Source organism: Belonocnema kinseyi, chromosome 9, assembly GCF_010883055.1.
Source record: "Belonocnema kinseyi isolate 2016_QV_RU_SX_M_011 chromosome 9, B_treatae_v1, whole genome shotgun sequence".
In the NCBI taxonomy this organism is placed as follows: domain Eukaryota; kingdom Metazoa; phylum Arthropoda; class Insecta; order Hymenoptera; family Cynipidae; genus Belonocnema; species Belonocnema kinseyi.
In genome coordinates, this window is record NC_046665.1 from 29413563 (window position 1) to 29423631 (window position 10069).

Here is a 10069-nt window from a genome sequence, read left to right on the forward strand (position 1 = left end):
GAACGATTTATCATCTACTTTATGCAACGTTCCGCGGATCCCAAACGGACAGTGGTCGACCCGATTGAATACATACATAATTTTCCTCCAGAGTTCACTAATCAATTTTACGACTTTACTGACAAATTCCAGAGTGTCCTTACTCCTGGACCGAAACAAACACAAACAAGATCCATTTCTCACAAGATCGATCTTATGGATGGAAAGCCGTTCCGGTTGAAACCGTACCCAGCTTCCCCTGAGAAGCGGAGAATAATGCTAGAACAAGTCCAGGAAATGTTAGCCAATCAGATAATTGAGCCTAGTACCTTAGCTTACTGCTCTTCCGTGGTGCTAGTCAAGAAAAAGGACGGAAAATGGAGATTTTGTGTGGATTATCGAAGATAGAATTCAATCACTTAAGATGTAACTTATACATTGCCCTGGATCCAAGATTCACTAAAAGAATTGGGAAATGCGCGCATTTTCTCAGCGCTGGATTTACGTCAAGGCCACTGGCAAGTGCCTATGCATCCGGAAGCCCGAAAATACACGGCATTCGCCATTCCGACTGGGGGCACTTACCAGTTTCGGGTGATGCCTTTTGGGCTTAAAAACGCCCCCCACACCTTCCAGTATCTGATTAGTCAAATAGTGCTACAGGATTACATCAATAAATTCTGTATTGCTTACCTGGATGATATAACCATCTATTCTCAAAGCTGGGAGGAGCACCTGAAGCATCTACACCTAGTTTTGGAACTACTGCAAATTCATATACTTGCGTGTTCCATCGATAAATGCAGTTTCGGACAAACAAAACTTTAATACTTGGGACATTCCGTGTCAACGAGTTGTTATGAACCTCGGGGGTGCCATTTACAAGCCGCACTCCAAGTAACGCCTCTCAAAAATCGAAGGGAGCTACAGCAGTTTTTAGGTATATCCAACTGGATACGAGAATACGTCCCAAATTTCTCAATGGTCGTAGCTCCCCTCACTAACCTCCTCGGAAAATACACCGGTCGTTGGACCTGGAAACCGGAGGCGGAAGAAGCCTTCAAGCAGATCAAGAGTCTCTTTCGTGGAGATTTGGAACTAGGACGACCGATTTCTAATCTCCCTTGCATACTGCAGACAGAGGCTAGTTCAATTGGAATGGGAGCCGTGTTATATCAGGTTACCCCTGAATCTAGAAACATAATTAGTTACGCCAGTGCCAAATTCAGTCATGTGGAGGAGCGATATTCCAGGGTAGAACAGGAATGTCATGCCGTACAATGGTCTATCCAACGTTTCCGCCCACAACTAGAAGGCGTATTTTAAAAACAGACGAAAAGGCGTTAATATGGCTGCAAAACTCTCGAGAAGACAACAAAAAGCTAAGTCGTTGGGCTCGATTTTTGAACACTTTTAAATACGTGGTGCATCCAAGGACCAGTAAAAATAGAGAATTAGCCACTGCAGTATACGGAATCTTCAGACTTACTCAAGTCAGACTGTGTTAAACAGCTCTGATACCCCAGTAAATCGCTCACGCGTTGTGCAATTGTCGCCCAACTCACATAGGGCTCCTGTGGTCGTTCCGACCACCACTTCTGAAGAACGGAATCTTCAGACTTACTCAAGTCAGACTCTGTTAAATAGCTCTGATACTCCAGTAAATCGCTCACGCGTTTAGCAATTGCCGCCCAACTCACGTAGGGCCCCTGTGGTCGTTCCGACCACCACTTCGGAAGAACGGAATCTTCAGACTTACTCAAGTCAGATTGTGTTAAACAGCTCTGACACCCCACTAAATAACTCACGCGTTGAGCAATTGCTGCCTAACTCACGTAGGGCCCCCGTGGCCGCTTCTAGCGCCACTACAGAAGAGCCTCATCCTCAGAATCATAGAAGTTCGACGGTGGTAAACCACTCTGAACCCCTAAACAACAGCTCACGCGTTGAGTTTCCACCGCCCCGCGTACCTTGGGGAACTAAGTCAGTGGAAAATGGAATTGATCCCGTGGCAATATCCATAGCCACCCAGCCTAGAGTTCAGCACTTCATGGAAGAAGTGGTTCAGCCCGAGCAGGAAGGGCTTGTAAAAGTCAAACAACCACGAAGGAAACGTGGTCGCCCACCCAAAATAGTCATCACACCCTTGGAAGTGGGGGAACCGGAAATTCGGCGCTATGACTTTCGACCACGATGCGATCAGAAGCCACATCAGCACTAAGGAAATTCATTAGCATCGAGGGAGATGACCGTAGAACATGCTAGGTATAGGTAGTATGAAAGCTAGTTTAATTTAGGTCGACCTTGACACTGTATGCCTTGAAAAGGTACCTTCTTTGTAAATTATCATATGGCTCAGTACCCCTATAAATAGTTTAAGTAACATGCGGATCTTTTCAAGATAGGTTTTCATCAGTTAAAAAGTCATGTCAAATTTCTCGGGTACTTTTTCTTGCAGACCTTATCAAATATTTGAATGCCCTGTGCGAACGGTTATACTGAAAAAAACCCCGTGTTGAATCTTTAGATATGTACCTACAATCATAAAATCGGAAGTCTTGTCTGAATATGGGACTTTTTATACTCTAATCCCCTTTTTTCAGTTTTAAATGAGTATCCAGATATTAGTTGCCATACGAGCGTACCACCCATTAATCCGGGTTAAGTTGATGCGAATTACTTCGCTCTTTTAATTTACTTCCCTTATGTAATGTGAAATACTATACCGATATCTTGATCCCTTAATTCGGATCAAACGCGCTCAAAACTCCCCGCCCCGTAATATGGATTGTTTATCGTTTGTTTTTTTTAATCAGGCTAAGTCTTGTAACAGAGTTACCGCCCATTAATGCAGGTTGAAGACCGTTGCGACGTTCGCTCCTTTTAATTTACTTCCCTTATGTCATGTGAAATACTATACCGATATCTTGATCCCTTAATTCGGATCAAACGCGCTCAAATCTCCCCGCCCCGTAATATGGATTGTTCATCGTTTTTTTTTAATTAGGCTAAGTGTTGTAACAGAGTTACCGCCGATTAACCCTTAAACGGCCAAAACGCCACTACCGGTACACTGCTTTTCAACGGCAAATAACTAAGACTATTCGACACTAGAAAAAATTGAGACACATATATTTTTATTGCGTAATATCTCCTCTTTCCGACGGTGCAAATGAAATTCCTAAAAAAATTTACTTATTATCCCAAAATGCAGTTTAAACAAAAAAATACGTGATTTTTCGTGCCTATTTTTTTTTGTGAACCATTTTCCAAAGCTTTTCGAGTCTGTAATTAACCTGGAATCTCACTAACGGGTGGAATAAATGTCTAAACTTCGAGAATCCATGGTTCAAAGATCGATTTTTCGTTTTAGTATTTTCAAAATGGCGTCTTAATGGCAAAATTTTTGTGAAAACATTCATGAATTTTTTTACAATAATCGATGCGCTTTTCGGAAAAATCATCTAGAATAAAAAGTTCTTGTAATCAGCCAAGGAATACGCCTGAATTTTTTCGAAGCGTTTTGAGCAAAATTTTGAATTTTGCATATAAACAATTTATCCAAAATTCAAAATTTGGCTCAAAACGCTCCGGAAAAATTCAGGCGTATTCCTCGGCTGATTACAAGAACTTTTTATTCTTGACAAATTTTCCGGAAAGCGCATAGTTTTTCAATAAAAATTTTTCATAGTTCTAAGCATCGTGTAAGAGTAAAAAGATTCACGAATATCTATCGTCCGTCTGCCGCAAACAAAGTTTACGTTGCCCAACTATCACCAACGTGGAGGCTCTGATGAAGATGATTCATCAGATGACGAGAATTCGGGATCGGAATTTCCCAGACCGAATGTATCATATAGATCTGTTTTCCATAACTACACAGCATCTCAAAAATAATTGGAACCAAATCACGTTTTTTCATGGAGTAACGAAGAAAAAGTTTGCCCTGGAATTTTAGATGGTCAAGCTTTTCTGTCTGATAATGTACGGAAAAAAATATCATCTATGTCACCTGTGGAGTTATTTGAATGCTTTTTCTCCAGAGAAATAAAAAAGTATATCATAGAAGCTAGCCAACAAAATGGCTTACAAATATCTACAGAAGAACTAAACACTTTCATAGGTATACTCGTATTAGTGCTGTTATCCTACAATATCCGAAATAATCAAGAAGAGTATTGGGAAACTGACTTTAGCAATGAGCCGCAATCGATTTCGTGAAATCAAATCAAAAATAAAATTTTCAAAAACTGAGGATGCTAATGATAAAGATAAAGCATGGAAAATTCGTAAAATATTAAATTTATTCCGGCAAAATATTCAACAATTGGGTTTTTTCTCAACAGCACTTTCAGTTGATCAAATGATGGTTCGATTTTTTGGTCGTACGAGCTTGAAACAGTATCTGCCTTGCAAGCCTGATCGATATGGGATAAAGCTCTGGGGCTTATGTGCAGCCAATGGATATCTATTCAATTTAAACGTTTATTGTGGAAAAAATAATCCAAGCATTGGAATAAATTTATTGGCATGTGCACTTGGCTCCAGAGTTGTTTCACAAATGATCAATCCACTTCTCAATGGCCTTTCACGAAAAAAATGATCTGATTATCATCTGTATTTTGATAATTTCTTTACCAGCCCAGATTTACTCATCCACCTGCATAAATGTGGTTTACGATCAACAGGAACTGTCCGTAAAGACAGAGTGAAAGAAAAGCATGAATTTGCAAAAAATGATCCGCGAGGATCGTACAAAGTATGTCATGATCGCAACAGTGGGATGAATTTTACCAGTGTAATAGACACAAAACATGTCTCTATTCTTTCCACAGCATGTGGTATCACTCCCATAACCCCAGTGAAAAGATTTTCACGAGCTGCTCAAGAGAGAGTAGAACTAGGATTTCCTCGAGCTTTTTCTTTGTATAATAATTACATGGGAGGGGTAGATTTGCACGATTTCAGATGCAAAAAAGCTTCTCCATCTATTACTTCAAAGAAATGGACTTTTAAAATTTTTTCACGAATAATAGAATCATCAATTACAAATGCTACCGTAATTTGGAAAATTTGCAACAAGAATAATATAGCTAAATTGAAAACGAAAGATATCTGTAAAGAAATCAGCAGGAAATATTTGTTGCAATCAAAACTAGGTAATTTCGAAACTCACAGATACGAATCACGAACAAGAGCATTATGTAATAATGAACAATGTCGCCAGAGGACTACTAGATTTTGCATTGATTGCAACATGTATTGCTGCTTACATTGTTTCTCAAAATTACATTCTGAAACAGCAGGATCAAAATGATTTCAACGGATTGAAATCTGAAATGACAAAAATTCTCCATAAAAAAAAATAAAAAATGTTAAAAAAAAATATAAAATCCCTTTAAAAAAAAGAGACTATCGATATTCGGCGACCTCCACGTTGGTGATAGTTGGGCAACGTAAACTTTGTTTGCGGCAGACGGACGATAGATATTCGTGAATCATTTTACTCTTACACGATGCATAGAAATATGAAAATTTTTTATTGAAAAACTATGCGCTTTTCGGAAAATTTGTCAAGAATAAAAAGTTCTTGTTATCAGCCGAGGAATACGCCTGAATTTTTCCGGAGCGTTTTGAGCCAAATTTTGAATTTTGCATAAATTGTTTATATGCAAAATCCAAAATTTTGCTCAAAACGCTTCGAAAAAATTCAGGCGTATTCCTTGGCTGATTATAAGAACTTTTTATTCTTGATGATTTTTCCGAAAAGCGCATCGTTTATTGTAAAAAAATTCATGAATGTTTTCACAAAAATTTTGCCATTAAGACGCCATTTTGAAAATACTAAAACGAAAAATCGATCTTTGAACCATGGATTCTCAAAGTTTAGACATTCATTCCACCGGTTAGTGAGATTCCAGGTTAATTACAGGCTCGAAAAGCTTTGGAAAATGGTTCACAAAAAAAATAGGCACGAAAAATCACGTTTTTTTTTTTAAACTGCATTTTGGGATAATAAATAAATTTTTTGAGGAATTTCATTGGCACCGTCGAAAAGAGGAGATCTTAAGCAATAAAAATATATGTGTCTCAATTTTTTATAGTGTCGAATAGTCTTAGTTATTTGCTCGAAATTATTGAAATTAATTGAAAATTCGTTGGAATGTTTTAAAATATCCTGAAAAATGTTGAATCCTTTAAAACCGCTTATAATTTTTGATAGCTCTTGAAAATTCCTTACAAGTTTAAAAATACCTTAAAAGCTTTCAAATCCTTAAAAATCTCATGAATTATGTAAATCAATTGAAAATGCCTTGGAATCTATTAAAATATTCTAAAATATACATCACATCCTTTAGAATATCATTCTAAATTACTGTGATCAATTGAAAATTCCTTGGAATCTTTTAAAATTCTCTCAATTTTTTCAAATCCTTTAAAATCTTTTCAAATACCTAGAACTTTTTATAAAGATTTCTAAAGTATTTAAAAATTTTTTAAGTAACCCTTTTAAAATTGGTTTAATTCTTTGAAATTCCCTTAAATTATAAAAATAAGTTGAAAATTCCTTGATATTTTTAGAAATATGTTCAAATGTTTAAAATCCTTAAAAATCTTTTTAAATCTTTTAAATTTATTAAAGCGCTTAAAAATATCTTGAAATTTGAAACATACCCTGAAATATTTTTTGAAATTTTAAGGAATTTTTAACTGATTTCCATAATTTATAGGAATTTCAAAGAATTAATGCAATTTTAAAAGGGTTATTTAAAAATATTTTTAATAATTTAGAAATCTTTAAAAAAAATAAGTTGTAGGTGTTTCAAAAGGTTTTAAAGGATTTGAAAAATTGTAGAGAATTTTAAAAGATTGCAAGGAATTTTCAATTGATTACAGTAATTTAATATGACAGTTTAAGGGATTTGATATATTTTAGGATATTTTAATAGGTTTCAAGTAATTTTCAAATTATTTTAATAATTTAGTGTGAGCTTTTTAAGGATTTAAAATATTTCAGGGTATTTTTTAAATTTCAAGGAACTTTCAAGAGCTTTGAAAAATTTAAAAGATTTCAAAAGATTTTTAAGGATTTTAAATATTTGAGCATATTTTTAAAAATGTCTAGGAATTTTCAACTGATTTTCATAATTTAAGGGAATTTCAAAGAATTAAACCAATTTTAAAAGGGTTACTTAAAGCATTTTTAAATACTTTAGAAATCTTTATAAAAAGTTCTAGGTATTTAAAAAGATTTTAAAGGATTTGAAAAATTTGAGAGAATTTTAAAAGATTTCAAGGAATTTTAAATTGATCACAGTAATTTAGAATGATATTCTAAAGGATTTGATGTATATTGTTGAATATTTTAATAGATTCCAAGGCATTTTCAATTGATTTAAATAATTCATGAGATTTTTAAGGATTTGAAAGCTTTTAAGGTATTTTTAAACTTCTAAGGAATTTTCAAGAGCTTTCCAAAGTTTTAAGCGGTTTTAAAGGATTCAAAATTTTTCAGGATATATTAAAACACTCCAACGAATTTTCAATTAATTTCAATAATTTCGAGCGATTTCAAAGAATTTTAACGTTTTTTTTCTCATATTTTTTTTGGTTGATGATTCATCAATTACTTGGATAAATTTGTTTTCTGAAAATGTAACTATTTTGTAGAAAATTTATTTTCTTTTTGGTTAAAAATTAATTTTTTTTAACCAGAAATTTAACTATTAATCTTTCTTGTCGAAAGTTTAACTATGATTAAACATTAATTTTTTGTCCAGAAAATTAGTCTTCATGGAAAATAAATTTCTTTTGTGCAAAGTTCATGTATTTTATTAGAAATGCCTTTTTTATAGTATACAATTTAGCTTTTTTGAAGAAAATTTAATTTTTTTATTTAAAATTTTACTATCATGTTGAAAACAATTGAAAAAATTTTTTTTCTTCAGTTATGTATTTGATTCAAAAATTTTTTGTTGCAGAAAACTAAGTGTTTTAGTTGAAAGTTTTACTATTTCTATTAAAACTTAGTCAACTATTCATTTATATTAATATAATATTTTATAATTACAATATTAACATTAATTATATATATATTTAAAAAATACCCTGAAATATTTAAAATCCTTAAAAAGCTCACACTAAATTACTAAAATAATTTGAAAATTACTTGAAATCTAATAAAATATCCTAAAATATATCAAATCCCTTAAAATTTCATATTAAATTACTGTAATCAATTGAAGATTCCTTGCAATTTTTTAAAATTCTCTAAAATTTTTCAAATACTTTAAAATCTTTTGAAACACCTACAACTTATTTTTTTAAATATTTCTAAAGTATTTTTAATTTTTTTTGAGGAAACCATCTAAAATTTCTTTAATTATTTGAAATTCCCTTAAATTATGAAAATCAGTTGAAAATTCCTTGACATTTGTAAAAATATGCACAAATATTTAAAATCCTTAAAAATCTTTTGAAATCTTTTAAATTGAAAATTCCTAGCAATCTTTTAAAATTCTCTAAAATTTTTCAAATCCTTTAAAACCTTTTGAAACACCTACAACTTAATTTTTTAAAAGATTTCTAAAGTATTAAAAATTTTTTTAAATAACCCTTTTAAAATTGGATTAATTCTTTGAAATTCCTATAAATTATGGAAATCAGTTAAAAATGCCTTGACATTTCAAAAAATATTTCAGGGTATGTTTCAAATTTCAAGATATTTTTAAGCGCTTTAATAAATTTAAAAGATTTAAAAAGATTTTTAAGGATTTTAAACATTTTTGAATATATTTCTAAAAATATCAAGGAATTTTCAACTGATTTTTATAATTTAAGGGAATTTCAAAGAATTTAAGCAATTTTAAAAGGGTTATTAAAAAAAATTTCAAATACTTTAGAAATCTTTATAAAAAGTTCTAGGTATTTGAAAAGATTTTAAAGGATTTGAAAAATTTGAGAGAATTTCAAAAGATTCCAAGGAATTTTCAATTGATCACAGAAATTTAGAATGATATTTTAAAGGATTTGATGTATATTTTAGAATATTTTAATAGATTTCAAGTAATTTTCAAATTATTTTAATAATTTAGTGTGAGATTTTAAAGGATTTGAAATATTTCAGGGTATTTATTGAATTGTAAGATATTTTCAAGAGCTTTACAAATTTTTTAAAGATTTTAAAAGGTTTTTAAGCATTTTTAATATTTGAGGATGTTTTGGAAGATCTTAAGGAATTTTCAACTTATTTTTATAATTTAAAGGAATTTCAAAGAATTTTAACAACTTTAGCAGAGTTATGTAAAAAAATTCCAAATTACTTTAGAAATCTTTCAAAGATGCCAAGGTCTTTCAAAATATTTTGAAGGTTTCGAAATATTTGATAGTGTCTTAAAACGTTCCAAGGAATTTTCAATTTTTGACAGTAATTTAATATGAGATTTTAAAGGATTTGATATATATATTAGGATATTTTAATAGATTCCAAGGCATTTTCAATTGATTTCAATAATTCAGTATGAGATTTTAAAGGATTTGAAAGCTTTTAAGGTATTTTTAAACTTGTAAGGAATTTTCAAGAGCTTTCAAAAATTTTAAGCGGTTTTAAAGGATTCAAAATTTTTCAGGATATTTTAAAACATTCCAACGAACTTTCAATTAATTTCAATAATTTCGAGCGATTTCAAAGAATTTTAACATTTTTTTTTCTCATATTTTTTTTGGTTGTTGATTCATCAATTAATTGGATAAATTTGTTTTCTAAAAATGTAACTATTTTGTAGAAAATTTATTTTCTTTTTGGTTAAAAATTAATTGTTTTTTAACCAGAAATTTAACTATTCTATGTTTAAATGAAAAGTGATCGTTTTTAGTTAGAATTGTTTGTATTTTATTGAATACTCTTCTTTCTTAGTAGAAAAGTAATCTTTGTTGTCCAAAATTTAACTATGATTAAACATTAATTTTTTGCTCAGAAAATTAGTCATCGTGGAAAATAAATTTCTTTTGTGCAAAGTTCATGTATTTTATTAGAAATGCCTTTTTTTAGTATACAATTTAGCTTTTTGGATGAAAATGTAATTTTTTT

The 10069-nt window shown here is 31.5% G+C and overlaps 1 pseudogene; it reads left to right on the top strand.

The window, feature by feature from the left end:
- The first annotated feature begins 4318 nt into the window (after window positions 1-4318).
- On the top strand, window positions 4319-5074 carry LOC117180275 (annotated as a pseudogene).
- The last annotated feature ends 4995 nt before the right edge of the window (window positions 5075-10069 follow it).